The sequence below is a fragment of the Canis lupus genome, unplaced genomic scaffold (genome assembly GCF_011100685.1).
Source record: "Canis lupus familiaris isolate Mischka breed German Shepherd unplaced genomic scaffold, alternate assembly UU_Cfam_GSD_1.0 chrUn_S1282H1459, whole genome shotgun sequence".
Taxonomy (NCBI): domain Eukaryota; kingdom Metazoa; phylum Chordata; class Mammalia; order Carnivora; family Canidae; genus Canis; species Canis lupus.
Window position 1 is genome coordinate 301,323 of NW_023330106.1, and position 25,193 is coordinate 326,515.

The 25,193-nt window shown below is 37.3% G+C and overlaps 1 protein-coding gene and 1 pseudogene across 1 annotated transcript in view; both read left to right on the forward strand.

The window, feature by feature from the left end:
• Nucleotides 1–25,193, forward strand: part of LOC119878242 (adenylate cyclase type 1-like) — a 342,212-nt gene that overhangs the window by 155,730 nt on the left and 161,289 nt on the right.
• LOC119878237 lies at nt 2,675–3,474 on the forward strand (annotated as a pseudogene).

Sequence of the window (25,193 nt, forward strand, 5' to 3'; positions counted from 1 at the left end):
GTGTTATCTGGGGGAAATTTCACTTTATATATCTTGTATTTTTTTCTTTTTCATGGCTGTGAGTTACTTTTGTAATTCACAAACCAATAAAAACATTTCCAATTTGGAAAACACAACAAAAACCTCAAAAAAAAAAGTGTTCTTCAAAGTTCAAAGTATACTCCAAATAAATCTATTTCTGATGTAGCACAAACAAAAAACAGCTGACCATTCGTGCAATTGTGATACAGTTGCTAGGGTTTGCACAGTTTCTCTCATTATTTTTAAAAAATTACCAAATGGTTTGTGGTTTGTAATGTCTTTATTAATGAGTAAAGTAATAAAAATCAGGTATTTTTACCCATATTATATGACTAATAATTTAAACTCTTTTTTTGGCACACAAGTAATATTGAATTAGTATGACACACAGTTTAGTAATCATAACTTGAATTATTGGAATTCATTCGGGAAACCCAGCCTCACTTAAAATTGCTGCTGTCTGCAGTGTAATAAATGTGATCGATGGCCTTCTGCAGCAATGCAGTTTAGCTGCTCCTCCATTGCTGGGAGAGGCCTCTTTGTGTGTGTATATGTGCATAATTTCTTGAACATTCCACAACTGTTTCCAACAGGAGCTACTTTTGAGCCTCCTATTCACAGTTATTTAAGAATAGCCTGTTATTTTCCAATGACCATGGATCAATTTAGATTGCCTGTAGGAAAATGAATCTCGTTGAAGATTGATGACTTGTAAAAGAGTAAAAATACACACAGCGCCCTTATCCATTCTATCTCACTCAGTTCTTTGTCATTTGGAGCTACAAGGAAAAACTGGTTTCTGCTGGTAACCAGAACTTCCACGTGATCATCAAATTCAGCAAATTAAAACCAGGAGACTTAAATTAGTCTCAATGTTGTGTTTAAGGACTAAATGTTTAAATAAACTTCCAAAGTAAAAGCAGATTTTAGCCAATGCCCCCCTGCTCACCCAAACATCTCTTCAGCATTTCTGATCCCCTTCTCCTGACTCTTCTTTTTCCTTCCATTCCTACTTATCATTTCAGTTAATAATTTTAGGAACACATTATCTGACATACATCTTGCAATTGGTTGCACCATACCTGTGTATAGGGATAAAGCAGAGAACTTAAATACTCTACACTACCTAGAGAGATATTTAACTCATAAGTCAAATCACTTCTCTCGTTTAGTAAATTTATAATATAAATAAACATTTGCAAAGAAAAAATGTACTACACAGGGGCTTTGTCAGGCTTTTATCTTAAATGCAATTGTAAAACCTATGTCATGGACTTTTTAATTTGGAAGAAATTTTAGGGACTATTTTGTATGCAGTGAAACTGTTAGGCTGAGGCTGACAAAACTGCAGTGTAAGTAACAAATCAAATCCTCCTGGAAATCTTTCCATTCTACTATTCTGTTTTTCTTGTTCAAGGAGGTGGAAAGGCATGTACATGATCTTTCTCATTTAGTACAAAAATATTATTTGGTGCATATTATTAACCTGATGGAAGCAATAAGGAAACTGAGACTCTGAGAAGTTACATAATTTTTCCGAGGTCACACAGCTACTAAAAGTGGAATTTGAAGAAAAAAAAAAAAAAAGAAGTGGAATTTGAACCTCAAATTCTGTGAACTAACGAATTCTGTGAACAGCTCTGTCCCTATCATAACCAAGTTCAAGGCTATTGATGAAAGGCATTGAAGAAAAGGAATATTTTCCTGAAGATTGAGGGAAATCCATTGAGGAAGTCACATCACATATCACGTTAGACAAAAAACTGATAAAATTCCTCAGATATTTCTGTTATTTCCCCCCAAAGTTTCTTACCCTCAGAAGTAACTGGTTTCTTTCCTCTGATGTTACAGAGGGAAAAAATTATAACTGTTTAATCAATATAAAAGGCAAGGTTCATGTGGAAAGATTGCCTATCACCAAAGCTGCATACATGAAAAGGCCACAAAAATTTTACTTAAAAAAAAAATAGGGAGAGAGAAAAAACATAACCAAGCTAAAAGCAAAAACTGAAGATGTCAAAAAAAAGAGAGTGAACTTTAACTCTAAGCAGCACAAGGACTCTGAAGTGAAAATGGAGTTTTTGAAGCTAGGAGAACCTTAAATGCTGGGCCTAGAGAGAGGACACCTGTTCGGGAAGGAAAGGGCAGCCCACACCCTGCACATAGGGAGCCGGATCAGAGCCACATGCATTAAGCTAGGAGATCGGGAGGGCTGTTCCAACTCTGCAATAAAGATTTAGAAATATTATCCAATGAAGCTGAGACAAGAATAGACAAGAAAGGAGAGTATCTTTGTGACCTGAGGTGGAGAGCAATTTCATAAACAATTAAAAAATACAAGCCATGGAGGAAAATTTGTTGAACACAATTACCTCAAGGCAAAGGATTTCTTTCTTTCGTTCTTTCTTTCAATATTTTATTTATTTATTCATGAGAGACACAGAGAGAGAGAGAGAGAGAGAAGCACAGACACAGGGAGAAACAGGCTCCATGCAGAGAGCCTGATGAGGGACTTGATCCTGAGTCCCCAGGATCACACCCTAGGCTTGAAGGCAGAGCTAAGCCACTGAGCAACCCGGGCTGCCCAAGACAAAGGATTTCCATTCAATGAAGGGCACCAGGAATAAAACTATAGAGGAGAGTCCTCCAGCAAGCCAAGATGCCAAAAGGAAAGAAGGCAAATGGGAAGAAGGTGGCCCCCGCCCCTGCTGTTGTGAAGAAGCAGGAGGCCAGGAAGGTGGTCAATGTCCTGTTCAAAAAAAGACTCAAGAATTTTGGCATTGGACAGGACATCCAGGCCAAAAAGTACTTCACCCTCTTTGTCAACTGGCCCCACTACATCTGGCTGCAGTGGCAAAGGGCTATTCTCTATAAATGTTTAAAAGTGCCTTCCACTATCAACCAGTTCACCCAGACCTTGGACCACCAAACAGCTACTCAACTGCTTAAGATGGCCCACAAGTACAGACCAGAGATGAAGCAAGAGAAGAAGCAGAGATTGTTGGCCCAGACTGAGAAGAAAACTATGTGCAAAGGGAATGTCCCCACAAAGAGGCCACTTGTCCCTTGAGCTGGGGTTAACACTGTCACCATCTTGGTGGAAAACAGGAAGACTCAGCTGGTAGTGATCACACATGATGTGGATCCCACTGAGCTCGTCTTCCTGCCTGCCTTGTGTCATAAGATGGGGGTTCCTTACTGCATTATGAAGGGAAGGCCAGGCTGGGGAGTCTGGTCCACAGGAAGACCTGCACCACTGTTGCCTTTACACGGTAACTTGGAAGACAAGCGGCTCTGACTTATCTGGTAGATGTCATCAAGACCAATTACAATGACAGATATGATGAGATCTGGTGCCACTGGGGAGGCAATATCCTGTGTCTAAAGTCGGTGGCTTGCATCGCCAAGCTGCAAAAAGCAAACGCTAAAGAACTGGCCACCAAACTGGGCTGAATGGATGCTGTTGAATTTTCTGTACATAAAGGTAATAAAAGGTTCTCTTTCAAAAAAAAAAAAAAACTATAGAGGAGAATATGCATATATTTGTGTTGTCTATGGCTAGAAAAGGGTTAAGCAGTAAGTCTACAGTTTTTTCCTTTCCATTTATTGGGGGGGGGGGAAGAGAGTGGGGGCAGAAACAAGGCAGATGTCTAGGCCTAATCTCCTCGTGAGAATGTTAATGACTACCTCCTAGCAAAAGAGCTAAAAGTATTTGCTAACAGGGGAGGGCTTATCTTTGGAATGCTTTTAACTGGATGAACCCTGTTGGTTGGATTGCTTATGGTAAATACACCAGGAATCTATACATTTATGGGCATAGCCCATGGGAAAATATCATGCACTGGATACAACCATCTAAGTATAAATTGGAGATGTTTCATGACCTAGATGACAAAATATTGATTTGTCCCATATCTTATGAACTAAACTTGATCATATAGTCAAGATGGTGTCTGTCAAGTTTCTCCACTATGAAGTTACTATGTTCCCTTTGTAATTAATACATACTTATAGGGAGGTATACTTTGAGATTATACAAATATCCTGTTTGTCATCAAAATCACTCATTCACTTTAGCCTTCCTTGATAATTCTTCCTTAATGTAATTGTTCTATCATGGCTGCCAAATGACGATTTTCTAACTGAATCATTTGCTCTACATTTATTAGTTGACATTTTAATGTGAAGATGACCTTTCCCCTCCTATTTGTTATTTCATTATTTATCTGTATCAGCAGGGACTCATAGATTCTTACTTTATTCCTTAAGTTATGACCTATTATTACCATTATTGACTTTGTTATGTAGCTTATCCCAGATTTGGCAAGTGGGTGTGCCTTGTATTTTGTTTGTTTTTATACTAGATGAAATTACATAAACGTTAAAAAGAGGGATGCCTGTGTGGCTCAGCGGTTCAGTGCCTGCCTTCAGCCCAGGATGTGATCCTACAGTCCCAGGATTGAGTCCCACATCAGGCTCCCTGTATGGAGCCTGCTTCTCCCTCTGCCTGTGTCTCTGCCTTTCTCTCTCTCTCTGTCTCTTGTGAATAAATAAATAAAATATTTTTATAAAAGGTTAAAAATAAATGAAGAATCACTAATACTCCTAGCAATACATTTTCAAAATGTATAAAGCAAAACCACATAGGAACTCAAATAATATAAAGCTATTGGGATTTTTTTTAACTCTCTGAATCTGATGGATGAAGTAGACCACCCAATCAGATGAAGAGGGTCATTATTAAGGGTATAGGAGATGTGAATAACATAGCTAAAAAGACTCACCTACTACATATAAAATACTGCACCTAACAGAAAATGCACACTCTTTTTGAGGTACCATAAAACACTTTTTACACTTTTTATTTGGAAATAATTTTAAATATACAGAAAGTTAAATCTGGAAAAATATAAATAACAAAAAGAACACCTGTATAGCCTTTACTCTGATTCACCTACTCTAAACATTTTACCCATTTGTATTATCATTTTCTGTGTGTATGAGTGTGTAAATTTTTTCCTGAATTGAGTGTAAGTTACACACTTGTCATCATTAACCCTTAAATGCCTCAATGTGTATGTCCTAAAAATAAGAATATTCTCTCATAGTACCACTATATAGTTACCAACTTTATAAATTCTTATATTGATACTTTACTATCTAATTTCAAATTTTGTCAGTTGAAATAAAAATATCCTTTATGGCATTTTCCCCCCTGCAGCACAGATCCAGTTTAGGGGTAACTATTGTATTTAGTTGTTATTATCTTTAGCCTGTAATGAAATACTTGTAAAAATCGACCAAATTCATCCACAGTGTGGTACAATTCAACCTCAAACAAACAAATAAAAAAAGATAATTTCATACATATTTTTAAACAAAGAAATAAAACACATAAGCCATGATTTGAAAAGAAAGTCAAAGTGGAAATTAGAAATATTTTATACTGAAATATAAAAAAACAACCAAACTAACTAGGTAAATAAAGTGGGGAATAAGAGAATGAAAATAAGCAAGAAAATTAATTAAATCGATAACAACAAGGGAGAGATCATCAATGCAGTCCAAAGCAGAGTCATTAAAAAGATGAATATGAAAGATAATGCTCTAAATAATCTGAGCAAGAATAAAAGGAAGAAGGTATAAATAAATAATTGAACTAAAATCATGACAATTTTGCAATGCCTGGGTGGCGTAGTTGGTTGTACATCAACTCTTGGTTTCAGCTCAGGTCTCTATCTCAGGGTCATGAGATCAGGCCCAACCTTGGGGTGGAGCTCAGCTGGGAGTCTGCTTAAGATTTTCCCTCCCCTTTTACCCCCTCCCCCATGTGAGTGCTCTCTCTCTTTTTCCAAAATAAATAAATAAATCTTTAAAATCATGGCATATTTATATTTACTTTAGAGATATAAAAGAAAATAACTTTAAAAAAAATTTAACCAATACATTTTAAACCTTAGATGCAGGTAAATTTTCTAAAAAACAAACAAAAATTACAAGTTAACAAATTTGATTGAAAACAAAAGCTGAATGAACTAATAAACATTAAGAAATTGAAAAGTTGTCAAAATTTCCCCTCCCTCTTCCGAAAAACAATTTTTAAGATGAAAATATATGTTTTTATCAAGAAAAATACACAATCTGTATTTCATATAACATGTTTCAGAGAATATAGAGGAAAAGTCACAAAATTCAATTTGCCTTGATGTCAAAAAGAACAGGGACTGTATACTTATAATCTCATGGACACAGATGCAAAAATCTTAATTTTCAAAAACAACAAATCAAATTCTATAGTATACTCAACGTTCTCATTATTTGCAGATTCCTATTTATGAATTCGTCTACTTGTCAAATGTATTTGTAATCCCAAAATCAATACTTAAAATGCTTTCGTGGTCATTTACGGAAATGTGCAGAGTTGCAAAAAATTTGAGTTGCAGGACTCACATGTTCCCAGCTAAGGTTAAACAAGGTAACATTATGCCTTCTGTTTTAGTAATTTTGTAGTAAACAATTATACTTTTTGTGATCTATTTAGTGCCACATTTTTCATATTTTTGCATTTTTTTCTTGATGATTTTGCTGCTTAAAATAGCCTAGCACTAAAGTACTATCTAGTGTTCTTGACACAAAAGGTTGTGATGTGCCTTACAGAGAAAATACATGTACTAGATAAGCATTATTTGGGCAAGAGTTATAGTATTATTGGCCACAAGTTCAATGTTAATGAATCAAGAATATATATTAAATAAGGTATCTTTAGACAAAAACACATAAAACAAGATTATATATTGATCAGTTGACTAACATGTCTCCAGAGTCCTAGAGGAACCTAATTGTATATTTCCTCTAGGAACAATGATTCAATATTTATTCAGTGTTTATAGCAAGTTTATAGAGCATAACTGCAATGAATAATGAGAATTAACTGTATGTATAATATAAATATGGTATGTGTAAGTACAAAACAACATATCACAACCAGATAAAGTTTCATCAATGCAAGGATGGTCAACATGAAATTCTCAATATAATTTACCATGTTAGATTTATTTATTTATTTATTTATTTATTTATTTATTTATTTATTTATTTTATTTATTTATGATAGTCACACAGAGAGAGAGAGAGAGAGAGACAGAGACACAGGCAGAGGGAGAAGCAGGCTCCATGCACCGGGAGCCTGATGTGGGATTCGATCCCGGGTCTCCAGGATTGTGCCCTGGGCCAAAGGCAGGCGCCAAACCGCTGCGCCACCCAGGGATCCCTACCATGTTAGATTTAAAAACAAACATCAATATAATCTTTTCAACAGATTGAGATGAAAGCACTCAGTAAAACTCAATATTCATGATAAAAGCTCAGCAAAAAAAAAAAAAAAAAAAAGCTCAGCAAAATAGTAATAGAAGGCAATATCAATGGATTGGTAAATTCATATATAAGAAATAAGAGTCTAAAATAATCCTGGAAACTAAAAGGTAAAATACCTAAATTTACTCAGAGTCATATAAATAAAGACAGTATGATATAGGGACCAGTAAACATATAAAAGACTTCAGGGGGCAGCACGGGTGGCTCAGTGGTTTAGCTCTGCCTTCAGCCCAGGGCCTGATCCTGGAGACCCAGGATCGAGTCCCACATTGGGCTCCTGCATGGAGCCTGCTTCTCCCTTTGCCTGTGTTTCTGCCTCTCTCTCTCCCTCTCTGTGTCTCGAATGAATAAATAAATAAATAAAAATCTTAAAAAATATAAAAATAAAAAATAAAAGACTTCAGGAACAAGCCTAATCAGTGATGAGGCCTTCAAATGTTAAAGAGATGTCAATACAATTAACTAGAAAAATAATGGACACGTCGACAAATGGTCCTGAGTCAACTAGATTTCCACGTGGGAAACATTAAAAGATTTCCCTCTCATACCATAGGTAGGATAAAAACTCCAAAAGAATTATGGACTTAATTGTAAAAATAATTATTTAATAATTTCAGAAGAAAACACAGAATATGTTTATAGTTTTGGAGTAATAAAGGATTTCTTAACAACAAAATAAGTTTTTAAAAAACAGAGATAAAAAAAAAAAAAAAAACAGAGATCATAGGGCAGCCCGGGTGGCTCAATGGTTTAGCGCTGCCTTCAGCCCAAGGTGTGATCCTGGAGACCCAGAATGGGGTCCTACATCAGGCTCCCTGCATGGAGCCTGCTTCTCCCTCTGCCTGTGTCTCTGTCTCTGTCTCTTTCTCTGTGTGTCTCTCATGAATAAATAAATAAAATCTTAAAAAAAAAAAAACAGATCATAAAGGAAAAAAATGTATGAATTTTGGTACATCAATATTGAAACTTCCAAACAAAATCAATGTCATAAGCATTGTTACAAGACAAGCCACTAAAAAAAAAAAAAAAAAAAAAAAAACAAGACAAGCCACTAAGGATTAGTATTCAGAATATATAAAGGACAAATCAATGAAAAGAGACAAAGAGATCATGGACATTTTTTTTTTAAGACAAAGAATTGAGCAGGCATTTTACAAGTAAAGAAATATACAAAGATCTTCAGCCTTGTTAGTAACCAAGGAAGTACAAAATGACATATACTGAAATATTTTATATCTATCAGTGATAAAAATTAAAAAGTTTTAGAATATTAAGTGTTTACAAGGGTGCAAGGAAGGGGAAACTTATAAATTGCTAGGACCTGGGATCCCTGGGTGGCGCAGCAGTTTAGCGCCTCCCTTTGGCCCAGGGCGCGATCCTGGAGACCCGGGATCAAATCCCACGTTGGGCTCCCGGTGCATGGAGCCTGCTTCTCCCTCTGCCTATGTCTCTGCCTCTCTCTCTCTCTCTCTGTGACTATCATAAATAAATAAAAATTAAAAAAAATTAAATTGCTAGGACCTGTTTAAAAAATTACTGTAGCAATTGCTATTAAATTGAAATTAGCATACCCCATGACCCAGAAATTTCACTTTTTTAGTATCTCTGACACATGTATACATGGAGACTTAAATATGCTCTATTATTTGTAACAAGGAAAACAATTTTCAAACAACTCATTATTTATCAGTTGGCAGATGGATAAATTGTGGCATATTTATAGAATCGAATTCTATATGGATTACCATTTCAATGAAACTATGTGCTATCAGCAGATCTCAAAAGATAATGCAGAGCAATAGATGCAGGTTGCAGAATCATATGCATAATATGACACCATTACGTAATTTTTTCAAGTCAGAAAATATATATTTACAGAAAGTGTAAAAAGATGGATTGGGTTTGCATCAAACTTATAATGAGAAGATGGGGAAAATAAAGTAGAATTCAACTATCTCTGTAACAATCCATTTCTTTTATTACAATTTTTGGAGAAAAATGACAAAACATAAGCATTGGTTAATTTTGAGTAATGGATAAAAAGATATTAGTTATATGGTTCTCTGTAGTTGTGTCTATTTTTAAAAAATTAATAAAAGAATTTAAACTAAAGTCATAAGTGTTTACCTGAAATTAGACCAAATAAACATGTATCATTGTCAAACTCCGGGTTACTTACTTATTCCGATTAAGTCCTTAGTGATGTCCAGAAATATCCCTTACTCTTGTTCACTTTGGGCTGTAAAAATCTCTTGCCTTGCGCAGCACTTGGAGCTCGCTTCTATCTGCTAGACTGGATGCAGCCCAATTAGTGAAATGCTGAATAAAAGCCTACTATATCAGTACATTGTGGGAAATTTTCTTTTAACACTTAATGCCTTGATTTTTTTAAAGTGGTATATCCACATGATAAACAGTAAAGCTGTACTCAAAAACAGTTCAATGAGGGGATCCCTGGGTGGCTCAGTGGTTTAGCACCTGCCTTCGGTCCAGGGCATGATCCTGGAGTCCCGGGATCAAGTCCCACATCAGGCTTCTGCAAGGAGCCTGCTTTTCCCTCTGCCTCGCTCTCTCTCTGTGTCTCTCATGAATAAATAAATAAAATCTTTAAAAAAAAAAACAGTTCAATGAAGTTATTAGTCATATGAAAAATGCTAATGATTTGTAATATTCAGAGAAATAAAGCAAAAATAAAAATGAATATTTAGTAAGTTCTAATTTAATACAAATACAAGTGCAAAGACAAGAATTTGGAAAGAAGTAGAATTCAACCAAAGGTTATTTATCTTATCTCCGAGTGATGTGATGTGTGATGCTCAGACAGATTTTTTTTTCCTCGTGATTCTTGTTTTCCAGTTTTTTTTTTTTTTTTTTTTTTACAGAGAAGGTATTTTAGAATTGGAAAACAGGTTATCGGTGTTAAATAAATTTTTCGTAAAAGCTTGCAAAATTAAAGAATCATTTAAAGTTTGTCTTCTGTTTTCTTTCCTGACTAATATTGAAATAGCATTTTGTTTTTCCTGTTACATAACTGATTTAAAAATTTAGACCGAGTTCTATATAATACTTTGGATCCATCTTCACCTGGGATTTGGAAAATTTAAAGCCTTCCAAATAGAAATCCATTCCAGGAAGAATGACAAAACATCAGCCATTGCAAATATCTGTCTAATCTTGGGACCTTGAAACTGTTTACTGGTTTACAGAGCGGTAGGGAGAGCCAGAGCCCAACAGTAACCCTACCATTCACTTGCTCTGAGTAACGACCATCTGCTGGGGACTGGGGAGGACCCAGCTCAGTCAATTAGACTGCCTCGGTTTGCATGATAAAGGAAGATCACAGAAAGTCAACACAATTGAGAGCAACTCCCCTGGTGGCAGAAAAGATCTGCAAGCAACTGGCAGAAATGGCTTGCATTTGAGGAGCGCAGCTCTCTCCTTGGAGCTTGCACTTCTCGGAAAGCAGGCTCTTTACAAAATAAAAGTGACATTCAAAAACATCACTTTGGGTAGGCTTAGATTTTTTGCTTCTTTTTTCCCTTCCATTATTGCATGGAGGAGAGGAGTGAAAGAAAGATGTAAAATGTTTTTTTTTTTTTTCTTTTGGGATCTCAGGTACAAAGTTTACATATTCTTTGGTTCATAGTTCATTATCCATAGATCCATAGACCTATGATCCATACCATAGATCCATGAGTGGCTTTCTTGTATTTAATCATAAAAATATTTTCTCCTTTTGGCCCAAACTCAACTCCCCTCTCCCTCCTCCTTCCTATTCTTTTTGTGTGTGTGTGTGTATTTTTTTTTTTTTATTGGAGTTCTATTTGCCAACATATAGCATAACACCCAGTGGTCATCCCGTCAACCTCCTTCCTATTCTAATGTGTTGCGTATATGTTCTTAATTATAAGTGTTTTATGAATGAATAGTGAACCAAGTCCTCCTTTTCTCACCTGTTATTCTCTTGTGACAACGTTCTGAGAATTTTTATAAATTAAGGATATTCTGCTGCTTGGAAAGGCCAACTACCCACCTAAAAGTTTGAATAGCAGCATTACAGAGACACTAGGAAGTAGGTCGGAGTGGGAAAGCTCTGCTTATTCTAAGAAACAGCTGGCTTTTTGTAGAGCCTGCCAACAGAATGGTCAGTCAGACAAGAGCAAATGCAAGCACATCATTCATTCCTTCAACAAATATTTATCGAGTGTCCTCTTTGTCTGAGACAGAGTCGGGCAACCAATCACAAATCACCGTTGCCACTCATGCTCTGCCATTTATTAGCTGCATGAATTTGTGCAGATCATCTAAATTTTCATATCATTTTAAGTTTCTTCCTTTGTGAAGGGAGAAAACTAAACCCCACCTTACCTCCTTTGTGAGATTGTTTTCAGGATAAAATAGATGCCTATTAAAGAGTATGAGAGTATGCACCTCAAAATATGCGTCTTTGTCATAAGGATTATTTTGAAACATTGTTTTGAAAAAAGCAGACAAACAGGATGCCTGGGTGGCTCAGTGGTTGAGCATCTGCCTTGGGCCCAGGGTGTGATCCCCGGGTCCGGAGATCAAGTTCCACATCAGGCTCCCTGCAGGGAGCCTGCTTCTCCCTCTCCCTCTCCCTCTAAGTCTTTCATGAATAAATAAATAAAATCTTAAAAAAAAAAAAAGCTGACATGGGAGAAGCTCTGAAAACAGAGTGGAAGTTACCATTTGTAGGGAAATTTATATTTGTGAAGGAAATCTCCATTTACAAAGGAAATCTCCATTACAACAGTTTCTCCCTGGGTACCAGGAGGAGAGTTGCTGGCAGAAATAATTCACCTCTGAGACTTACCAATGGGACAGGGCATACTTTTTTTTTTTTTTTTTTAACCATTTTCTCTGCTCACCTTCCTTCCTGTGAATTGCCTCCCTCCACCTAGAAGCCCCAAACTTCTACCCCTTTTCTTAGTTCAGGATGTATGTACAGAAGTCTCCACCATTTGGTCACCTTTGATGGTGGCTTAAAACTTTGTGAGACCCCAGTGTGTATATACATAATTAAAATTGGGGGGGGGGGGTTATCTCCTGTTTAATCTGTCTTTGTCAATCTAATATTTTAGCAACTACAAAACTGAAAGAAGACTTCAGCTGCCTCCATTTTGACCTCAAACTTCCTAGTTGCGTTCTTCTTTCCAGTTAGTCTCTTAGCTAAGGCAGAGCCAAAGCATCCTCTGATAGTGAGGTGGGAAACAAAGGCAGAGGAGAAATTATTAAATTTCCTTACTACCTACAGCCCATTGACAAGTCCTTGAAACAGGTAGAGGGACACTCCTGTAGGCACTCAACTGCCTCGATGTCAATACTTTGCTAAGGACAAAAGGCAATCTTAGCCTGACTCCCAGGATCCTCTAAGTCTACATATAAAAATTCCTTTAGAAATTTCATTTATCTCTAAACCCCCCCAAGATATGTGTTGGCAATCATCCTCCAAGCATATGGAGCACGGATATATATCTGAAGGGCCTCATGACTAAGGTTTTATTAGGCAGTAACAAATGACCTTTTCCCAAAAATAGCTAGCCCCCTCAAAGTCCTGGAAACCTTGCTTTCAAAATTCCTTAGAGACTTAATGCTATCCCTAACCCCCTCCCAACTTGAAAATGGGTCACAATCCTCATGACCCAGTGCAGCTATTTCTGTCCACAAGTCCTGTCCCTGGGCTTTAATATAACCACCTTTTTGCACCAAAGACATCTCAGGAATTCTTTCTTGGCTATTGGCTTTGAACCCTAATGTCTTTTCCTACATCAATAGGAACTGAAGCTACTCCCTCACACATAAGGACTTCTCTGGGCCAGCAAGATCCTGCCCATAATTGACTCCAAGACAATGATCAATTTGACTTTCACTGCCCACCTGCATGTATCTTCTCACCTTTGCCTCACATTTTTTTTTTAATTTTTTTTATTTTTATTTATTTATGATAGTCACAGAGAGAGAGAGAGGGAGGCAGAGACACAGGCAGAGGGAGAAGCAGGCTCCATGCACTGGGAGCCCGACGTGGGATTCGATCCTGGGTCTCCAGGATCGCGCCCTGGGCCAAAGGCAGGCGCCAAACCGCTGCGCCACCCAGGGATCCCGCCTCACATTTTTTTTTTTTAAATAAAAATTTTGAAGTATTTTCAGCACCTTGGAGATAGTCTTTGAGACACTAATCTACTGTCTTCTCTGTGTTGGCCTTGCTAAAATAAATTCCTTTCCTGTTTTACCACCACTCATTTCTCTACCTTTGGATTTTGTCAGCAAGTGGTCAAACCTGTCTGTTTCAGACCCCCAAAGCCAAGTGCTTTTGTATCCCTGTACCCTGGCTACAGAACCTGAAAGGCTAGGAGAAAAATATTTTTCCTCCTCAACTTCATAGGAAATCACATTGCAAATGTCAAACACTGGAGTGCCTCAGTGGAACAGTCAGTTAAGCAACCAACTTTCAGTTTCAGCGCAGGCCCTGATCTCAGGGTTGTGAGATCAGGCCCCGCATGGGGCTCTCCACTAAGTGCAGAGTCGGCTTGAGACTCTTCCTCTCCTTCTACCCTTCTCCATCCGGTGCACAGTCTCTCCTCTGTTAATAATTAATAAATTAATAAAGTTGTTTTTTAAAAAGACTAAAATAAAAAAGAAAATTAAAACACTATAAAGCCAAGTGAAGGGTAGCAGAACATGTCACCCCAAAATATGCTTCTTTGGCATATTGATTATTTTGAGCTGATTATTTCTGAGAAAAGGGAGACAGAAGAGAATCTCCAAAAACATAAAAGTTACTCTTTTGTCAGGAATTTTTTTTTTATGATAGTCACAGAGAGAAAGAGAGAGGCAGAGACACAGGCAGAGGGAGAAGCAGGCTCCATGCACCGGGAGCCCGACGTGGGATTCGATCCCGGGTCTCCAGGATCGCGCCCTGGGCCAAAGGCAGGTGCTAAACCGCTGCGCCACCCAGGGATCCCTGCATTTCCACTTTAAACATGACTTAACAGTCACCAAAAGAAAAATCTTTTATTATGCTCTTTCCTGTTGGAGTTTTCAAGACTATACTTATAATTGTTCAATTGTTTTTAAGTATGCAAGATATTTGCTTTTGTTTCCTGTTTTCTTTAGTAGAGTCATTCAGAACTATTCTCCAGGATGGAGGAGAAACCTCTCACTTCTCTTGGACGAATTATACAAATTGGTAGAATCTTCCCTGCCCTTGAGGAAAAGGAAATTTTCCATGCTAAAGATTTAGGCTCCTGCTGAGAGCTATTAAGAAAGAAATGCAAGGAGCTTTTTTGTGAGAACAAAGAAAAAGTGGACAGTACCCTACAGGACATAGAGGTGATGAGGGGATTAGAGAGAAGTAGATGAAGGGCAAGCAGAAAGGGAACTAGTGGAATGATCACAGAGGACACCAAGAGAAAGAATACCACAAGGACACCTGTTCTTACCAGCTTCACCCGGGAGTAGAGCTGAGTCTTCTGTGGGAGAAGAAACTTCTTGCCCTCAATAGCTATACCTCAAGAACTAGTCACCAACTGAAGCAACTCCTTTGGACAGAGAAGCTTTGCCACACTGCCTCTTGTATTTTGGAGACCCTCTAGGGTTCCCATAAGCCCAATGGGAGTCCTGACTAGACAGCAGAATGTTGAGGGGGTGCTCCTACATGGAGACACAGGTGGTAGGGAATACAGATGCACTCAACTAACTCCTTAAGATCTGTGGTAAACTGAATAATGCACCCCCTCCCCAAAAGATGTCTATATACTAATCCTCAGAACATGTGAATATTACTTTACATTTAAAAAAGGGACTTAGCAAATGTGATTGAGTTCAGGATCTTGAGTTGGAAAGATTATCTTCAATTATCAATGTGGGTCCAATGTAATCACAGTTATCCTTATAGGAAGCAGGCAGGAGAGTCAGAGGAGAAAGGGACATGATGATGGAAGCAGAGATTGCAGTGATGAGGAAGGAGCCATAAGCCAAGGAATGTAGGTGATCACTAGAAGCTGACAAAGGCAAGGAAAGAGATTCTCCCTTCAGAGGCTGCAACAGCTCTGCCAACACCTTGACTTTGGCCAGTGAAACTGATTTTGAACCTCTGACTTCCAGAACTGTAAGAAAATGAGTTCTGTTGTTTTAAGCCACTAAGTTACCGATAATTTGTTATACCAGCAACAAGGAATCTAATACAAGATGCTTCTTTCCACTTTAAGACTGTAACTAAGAGGAAGGAAGGCAAGGTGGTGGAAGAGCAGGGGATCTCATTTCATCTGGTCCCTTGAATTTAGGTAGATAATTATCAAATCATTCTGAACACCTATGGATTCAACCTGAGATGTAAGAAAAGAATTGCTGGGAGTCTATAAATAGAAAAGCAACCACTTTTTACATGGTAGGAGTGCAGAGAAGTGAAACTGATAGGATATATCAGAAGATAAGTGGCATGGGGGAGGGAGCCTCCATAAGCCAGCTACCAAAAAGTGATATAGCCTCAGAGCACAAAATCAGAACCTTTAGAAATCTGCTCTGGGGAGAGACGTCCTTGCTTAAAGGTGCTCAGTGGTGAAGTGGTACAGAATCCTAAGTAGGACATGTGGTCTCATGATCTCCAGGGAACTGAGATAACAGGGGTGCTGACAGAGTTTCCAAGCATTGGAGCAGGGAAACTGGTTACAGTCTGCGAACTCAGGAGAGGGCTCTCCGCTTGATTTGACATAAACTGGGAACTGCTGCACAATTTGGGGACAGCTCTCAGTGCTGGGAGACCTTGCAAATGACAAAAAAGCAGTGCTGCTCTGCCTTCCTTTAGTAGGGGCAGTATGGAAGCAACCTGGTGACCAGTCTCTGAGTGAGGGTCCTGCAAAGCACAAAAATGCTTGACCTTCCGCCTTCCCCCAGAGGATTGGAGCAGGCACACACCACAGGAGTCTGCAGAGTGTGGTACACACAAAAGTGAAAACTGCTTATCCCTGAGGGTTTACTGAAGAAAGGGGACTGTAATCTTTCAGCTCTGGGGCTGGAGATCAGCCCTTTTCAACTATTTTCTTATTTTATCAACTCTTTGTTTTTTAGTCTTTTATAAACTTTCATTTGTTAGTTATGTTTTATAGATATATTGTTCATTTTTGGTTTCTTTTCACTATATTTAATTTTATTTGTGTGTGTGTATAGATAGATACATTCTTTATATATATAGATAGACTGATATATTCTTTCTTTCTTTCTTTCTTTCTCTTTATATATATAAAGAATATATATATTTATTATATATATATGTCAATATATATATAATATATCTATATTCTTTACAATTTTGGGATTTAGTGTCTTCTAACACACAGACTAAAATACCATCAGGACCAAGTGGATCACCTCGTTTTCTCCACCTAGGAGATTATATTCTCTCCCTCCACTCTTTTTTTTTTTTTTTTCTTTTCTTTTTTTAGGTTTCTGATCTTCAGATTTGTCTAGTGTGTAATTCACGAGTCAGGGTTGATATATTTTTTATTTTGTTCACTCAATCATCCATTCTTTTCTGGACAAAGTGACCAGAAGAGTAATTAAGAAAAAAAGAAAGAGCCAGAGGTAATACTCTCTGCCACAGACCTAATCAATCAATTATATCCAGATATAAGTAAGATGTCAGAGCAGGAATTCAGGATAACAAATATAAAATTACTAGGTATGCTTGAACAAAACACTCTTAGTGTAGAGAATCTCACTAGAGAATTTCTTAGTGTGAAATGAAATCTTACCAGGTTGAAATAGAAAATGCTCTAACTGACATGCAGGCTAACCAGGGTGCTCTAACAGCAAGGTTAAATGAGACAGAAGAGAGAATAAGTGACATAGAAGACAGGTTGATGGAAAGGAAGGAATCTGAGGAAAAGAAAGAAAAGCAATAATGGACCAAGAGGGGAGCCTTGGAGAAATCAGTAATATCATAAAGTGAAGCAATACTAGAATTGTGCGAGTTCCAGAGGAAGAAGAAAGAGAGGGACAGGAGGTATATTTGAGCAAATCATAGCTAAGAACTTCCTTAATCTGGGGAAGGAAAGGGGCATTCAGTGAAGCTGGCAAATTTCACAGATAAAGAGAAAATACTGAAAGCATCCTGAGACAAGAACTCCTTAACCTAGAGGGGCAGGAACATTAGACTGGCAGCAGACCTATCCACAGAGACCTAGCATGCCAGAAAGGGCTGGCATGACATATCCAGGGCACTAAATGTGAAAAACATGCAGACAAGAATATTTTACCCAGCAAGGCTCTCATTCAGAATAGAAGGGGAAATAAGAGCTTCCAGGACAAACAGAAACTGCAAGAATATGTGATCACTAAACCAGTTCTGCAAGAATATTAAGGGGGATCCTTTAAGTGAAGAGAGAGTTCAAGTGTAACATAGACCAGAAAGAAACAGAAAATCCACAGAAACAGGAACTTTACAAGTAATACAATGGCACTACTCATAATCTTTTGATGGTTACTCTGAATTAAATGGGCTAAATGCTGCAATCAAAAGACATAGGGTATCAGATTGGATAAAAAAGCAATATCTGTCCATATGCTGTCTACAAGAGACTCATTTTAGACCTAAAGACACCTTCAGATTGAAAGTGAGGAGGTAGAGAACCATTATCATGCTAATGAATCTCAAAAGAAAGCTGGGGTAGCAATCCTTATATCAAGCAAATTAGATTTTAAAACAGAAACTGCCTTAAGGAGTGAAGAGGGACGCTATATCATATGTAAAGGGTCTATCCAACAAGAAGATCTAAAATTATAAATATTTTTGCTGATAACTTGGGAGCAAATTATATACACCAATCAATAACTAAGTTAAAGAAACACATTGATAATAATTCAATAGTAGGGAACTTCAATGACCCACTCACAGCAACGAACAGATGATCTAAGCAGAAGATCAACAAGGAAACAAGGGCTTTGAATGACGCACGGATCAGATGGACTTCATAGGTATATACAGAACATTCCACCCTAAAGCAACAGAATACACATTCTTTTTGAGTGCACTTGGAACATTCTCCAGAATAGATCACATACTGATTGTGTCACAAACTAGGTCTCAGCATGTACTAAAACATTGGGATTATTCCCTGCATATTTTCAGACCACAGTGCTTTGAAATTTGAACTCAATCACAATAGGAAACTTGGAAGGAATGCAAGTACTTGGAGGTTAAAGAGCAGCCAACTAAAGAATGAATGGGTCAACTAGAAATTAAATTTTTTTTTAATTCATGGAAATAATGAAAGTGAAGACACAACTGTTCAAAACCTTTGGGATACAGCAAAGGTGGTCCTAAGAGGGAAGTACATAGTAGTATAAGCCTTTCTCAAAAAATCAGAGAAGTTTCAAATATACAAGCTAACCTCATACCTAAAGGAGTTGGAGAAAGAACAGCAAGTAAAGCCTAAACCTAGCAAGAGAAGAGACATAATAAAGATTAGAGCAGAACTCAATGAAATAGAAACCAAAAGAACAGTGGAACAGATCAATGAAACTAGCAGCTGGTTCTTTGAAAGAATTAATAAGATCAATAAACCCCCAGCCAGACTTATTAAAAAGAAAAGAGAAAGGACCTAAATGATAAAATCATGAATTTAAAGAGGAGAGATCACAATCAACACCAAGGAAAGACAAATAATTTTAAGAACATATGAGCAAGTATGCCAACAAATTAGGCAATCTGGAAGAAATGGATGCATTCTTGGAAGCTTGTTTGTTAGGAGATTTTTGATTACTGTTTCAGTTATCTTCCTGGTTATGAATCTGTACAGGTTTTCTATTTCTTCCTGTTTCAGTTTTGGTACTTTATAAGTTCAGGGCCAGATGGTTTCCTAGGGGAATTCTACCAAACACTTCAAGAAGAACTAATACCTATTCGTTTAAAGCTGTTTCAAAAAATAGGGAAAGAAAACTTCCTAATTCATTCTATGAGGCCAGTGTTACCCATTAAAATGGAGAATTATAGACCAATATCCCTTGATGAACATGGATGCCAAAATTCTCACCAAGATACAAGCCTAGGATCCAATAGTACATTAAAAGGATTATTCACCTCAAGCAAGTGGGAATTATCCCTGGGATGCAAGAGTGGTTAAACATTAGCAAATCAATCAAGATAATACCACACATTAATAAAAGAAGACAAAGACCTTATGATTCTCTCAACTGATGTAGAACAAGCCTTTGACAAAATACAGCATCCTTTCCTGATTAAAACTCTCTACAATATATGGATAGAGGAAACGTAACTCAACATTATAAAAACCATCTATAAAAAGCCCACGGTGAATATCATTCTTAATGGGGAAAAACTGAGAGCTTTTTCCCCAAGATCAGGAACAGGACAAGGGTGCATATTCTCACCACTGTTGTTTAACATACTACTAAAATTCCTAGCCTCAGTAGTCAGACAACAGTAAGAAATAAAAGGCATTCAAATTGGCAAAGAAGTTAAACTATCACTCTTCACAGGTGACATGATACTTTATGTAGAAAACCCAAAAAACTCCACTTCAAAATTGCTAGAACTCATACAGGAATTCAGTAAATAGCAGGATACAAAATCAGCACACAGGATTTAATTGCATTTCTATACATTAACAATGAGATTAAAGAAAGAGAAATTAAGGAACTGATCCCATTTACAATTGCACCAAAAATCATAAGATACCTAAGAAAAAAACCTAACCAAAAGAGTTAAAGGATCTGTACTCTAAAAACTATAGAATGCTTTGAAAGAAATTGAAGACAGAAAGAAATAGAAAAACATTCCATACTCATGGATTAGAATGGTAAATATTGTGAAAAATGTCTATGCTACCCAGAGCAATCTACACATTCAAGGCAACCCTTAACAAAATACTATTGGCATTTTCAGAGCTGGAACAAATAATCCTAAAATTTGTATGGAACCAGAAAAGACCCCAAATAGCCAGAGGAATGTTGAAAAAGAAAACCAAAGCTGGGGGCATCACAATGCCTGACTTCAAGCTTTATCACAAATCTGTGATCAAGACAGTATGGTACTGGCACAAAAACAGACATACAGGGCAGTCCAGGTGGTTCAGTGGTTTAGCGCCACCTTCAGTCCAGGATGTGATCCTGGAGACCTGGAATCGAGTCCCACATCCAGCTCCCTGCATGGAGCCTGCTTCTCCCTCTACCTGTGTCTCTGCCTCTCTCTCTTTGTGTCCCTCATGAATAAATAAATAATATCTTAAAAAAAAAGCAACAGACATACAGATCAGTTGAACAGAATAGAGAACCCACAAGTAGAGAACCCTCAACCCTATGCTCAACTCATCTTTGACAAAACAAGGGAAAATATCCAATGAAAAAGGACAGTCTCTTCAATAAATGGTGCTGGAAAATTGGACAGCCACATTCAAAAAAATGAAACTGGACCATTCTCTTACACCATACACAAAGATAAACTCAAAATGAATGAAAGACCTATGTGCAAGATAGGAATCCATCAAAACCCTAGAGCAAAACACAGGCAGCAACTTCTGTAATCTTGGCTGTAGCTACTTCTAGCTAGACATGTCTCTAAACGCAAGGGAATCAAAGGCAAAAATGAACTATTGGGACTTCAAGATAAAAAGCTTCTGTTCAGCAAAAGAAACAGTCAATAAAACCAAAAGGCAACTTCTGAAATGGGAGAAGATATTTGCAAATGACATATCTGATAAAGGGATAGTATCCAAGATCTATTAAGAGCTTATCAAACTCAACATCCAAAAAATAAATATTCAGTCAATAATGTGCTGAAGATATGAACAGATATTTCTCCAAAGAAGACATACAAATCGCCAGCAGACACATGAAAAAATGCTCCACATCACTTGCCATCAGGGAAATACAAATCAAAACCACAATGAGAAACCACCTCATTCCAGTCAGAATGGCTAAAATTAACAAGATAGGAAATAAAAGATGTTGGTGAGGATGCAGAGAAATGGGAACTCTCTTACAGTGTTGGTGGAATGCAAGCTGGTACAGCCACTCTGGAAAACAGTGTGGAAGTTCCTCAAGAAGCTAAAAATATAGCTACCCAAGACCCAGCAATTGCACTACTTGGGGTATTTATCCTAATGATACAGCTGTAATGATCTGAGGGGACACCTGCCCCCGAATGTTCATAGCAGCAGTGTCCACAATAGCCAAACTCTGGAAAGAGCTGAGATGTCCATCAACAGATGAATGGATAAAGAAGATGTGGTCTATATATGCAATGGAATATTACTCAGTCATCAGAAAGATGAATACTGGGCAGCCCCAGTATTCATGGCCCAGCGGTTTAGTGCCACCTTCAGCCTGGGGTGTGATCCTGGAGACCCGGGATAGAGTCCCACATCAGGCTCCCTGCATGGTGCCTGCTTCTCCCTCTGCCTGTGTCTCTGCCTCTTTCTCTCTATGTCTATCATGAATAAATAAATAAAATCTTAAAAAAAAAGAGAAAGATGAATACTTACCCTTTATATCAATATGGATGGAACTGGAGCATGTTACGCTGAGTGAAATAAGTCAATTGGAGAAAAACAATTATATGGTTTTACTCATACATAGAATATAAGAAACAGCACAGAAGGTCATAGGGGAAGGGAGGGGAAACTGAATGGGAAGAAATCAGAGATACTCTTAACTCTGGGAAACTGAGGGCTGCTGGAAGGGAGGTGGGTGGGGGGATGGGGTAACTGGGTGATGGGCATTAAGGAGGGCACATGATGTGATGAGCACTGGGTGTTATGTGCAACTGATGAATTATTGAACACTACATCTGAAACTAATGATGTATGATATGTTGGCTTACTGAATCTAATTTAATTTTTTTAAATCTAATTTAAAAAAAAGACTAGCTAGGAAATTTCTTTTACAGTTTACTCAGTATTTATTTACAATTTATATAGAAAGCTTCTTCATATTAGTGTTAAAATGTAATGTTCAAAATGTGATAAACACAGCATAGAAACTTTGGGAGGGATGAGAAATACATCCATGATCCTGATTCTGGTGATAGTTCATAGGCATACATATATGTCAAATCTTACCAAATTGTACACTTTAAATATATGCAGGTTTGTGTATATTAATTAAACTCCAATAAAGCAACTGGATACACAAAGTTAATGTATTTAGAGAAGAGCACAAAAATGAAAGAAGAGAACATAAATTTGGTGTAATGAAGTAAGTATGTTTCTTGGAGAAATAAAATGGCCATAATTCCACTTTGTCATGCAAAGCAATAATATAATGTTTTATTAGGCCTAAGAAAAGATCTTGTAGATAAAGCTGTATTATACTTCATTACTACAATATATGAAGAAAAATTACTGAACACATGCAAACCCAAAATTGCAAGCATCAGAACTTGCTGAATTGCAATATTCAGGATATGTCTGAATTCAGGAGCATAATTTTGAGAAATGTTACCATCACCACTACCTGTGGAAAAACACAAACACTGATGACTCTGAGTTGGAAAATGTGTTAGAAGAATTAGCCTATGAATATAAACAGGATTTAGAAATTCCTTAACTAATTGCTTTCAGTTATAATTCCTTTTGTGGTATATAACAAAAAGCTATGCCTATAGAAATCCAAGAGAGCTTTTTGAATAAATATGAAATTAAAATTACGTATTAGAAAAAATGATATACACACACCCTTCATACAAATAGTAAACCTATGTCAATGTTTTAATCAACTCATTAATGAGGGAACCTGCTGGGTGACAATGCAGGTTCTGGAAGGATATAAGAAAGTGGATTAATAAGTGAAAGAAGGAATTCTAAAAATAAGATTGTCAAATTGGATACAAAATTGATTAATGAACTACAAGGCAATAAATCCAAACCTTTAGGGTAATCTTTTCTGTAAACACAAAGTATAACATCTCTCCTCATCAGTTTTCTATAAATTATTCTGTAACTTGATAGAATTGTAGAAAGAGGTTCCAAGTCAAGCTGCATTATATTGTTAGGGGCCGAGGCCTCTTCAGTGGGCTTGTGGGGCATTAAAATGTCATGCAAGCAGCTTTCTGCCCAAATTCCAAGTTTTAAATATTCCTGAACATTGGAGAGGCATTGCAACCATATAAGCCACATGTTAACAAAATATTTTCTGCCAACAGTTGGTTGGCTTCTTGGAAGCTGTTGACAGAGGCTTGTTTTGTGAGGTACTTGGTAAGAAGGATTTTTTTTTTTTCTGGCTAAAGAATAGTTATTTATTTATTTTCCTTTTTTGACCAGTTTATTTCACTTAGCATAATGTCTTCAGTTTATCCATGCTGTAGCATATGTTAGAATTTCCCTCCTCTTTATGACTGGATAATATTTTGTTATGTGTATTAGCACATTTTGTTTATTCATTCATCTGCCATTGGTACTTTATTGCTCTGACCTATGACTATTGTGAATAATGATGTTATGAACATGGATATACAAATATTTGAGTGTTTCCTTTTAAATCTTTTGGGTATACACCCTAAAAAGGAGTTTCTGGATCAAAGAATGGTATTTTAAAGATTGGATTTTAGTAAGGAAGAAGGAAAGCCATTGGAGGGTTTTGAGCAAGGTGGTGACATGATCTGGATGTGTTTTAGAAGGATCCCTTTGGCTTTGTGTGGGGATGAGATTCTGGGGACCAAAAGGGAAGCCACCAGACACATCCCAGAAATCCATGCAGGAAAATGTAGCTCACCCAGAATAAGAGCCCAGGAAAGGTGAGAAGTGTTGACTCTTGATTGGCCTCTAAGGTGGAGCCAAATAGATTTGCTGACATATTTCCTATAGTCACACTAATGTAAGGCAAATATCCCAACTTCCTTCTTTGGTTAGAGATGTTAAATGTTCAATAATGCAAAAGGTTATTTCCTGGGAGTATACATGTTTCTGATGCTTGCAGAAAAGAGGATCAAGATTCCAATGGAAGTATAACCACAAAAATGAGCTGGGACCTAAGGAATCATCTAGCCCCACAGGTGACAACCTACAAGGCTTGGCCATTGAACTCTTAACTCTTAACTCTTAACTTCCTACTTTGCTGGTAACTCTTGGCTTTGGGATGATCCTTCCTTTCACGACTAGTTATCAGTGCTCATAGAGTCTTCTCATCCTGACACCTGACACAGCCCATCCAGGCAATAATCACATAACAGAGAAGTCTCCATAAAGGTCCCAATCCACACAACAGGAGTCCATATTCTCTTTCCGTTTACAGGTGCTGAACTGTTTACAGAGAACTGTAGTCATATTGCATGTGAAGCTTACAAACACTTTGAAGTGTAACACATTAATAGTTAAATTGCATAACGTGGTAGCAAATATTATACAGCATTACCATGTCATTTGTATGTTAAATAAAGTTACTGTGATATCTAAAGGAGATTCCACACATATTCAGGTGGCAAATGTCAAAGTGCCAGTACTTATAGCCTTAGAAAATGACCTAACACTAGTTGCAATCCTTCCCATAATTTTTCCAGCTATAAAATCTATTTACATTAAGTCTGTTCACTTTCAGATATGAAGAAGTCCAGTGTGGTCTAAGTTACATATTCAATCATATGTCCCATTCAAAGCCTCTCTCCTCTTCCAACTTTAGCTCTGTCCTAACACTATCTCTCCCTTCTTCTTTTTTTTTTAAAGAAATTATTTATTTATTCATGAGAGACACAGAGAAGCAGAGAGAGAAGTAGGCTCCATTCAGGGAGCCTGATGTGGCACTCAATTCCAGGAACTCAGGATCACGAC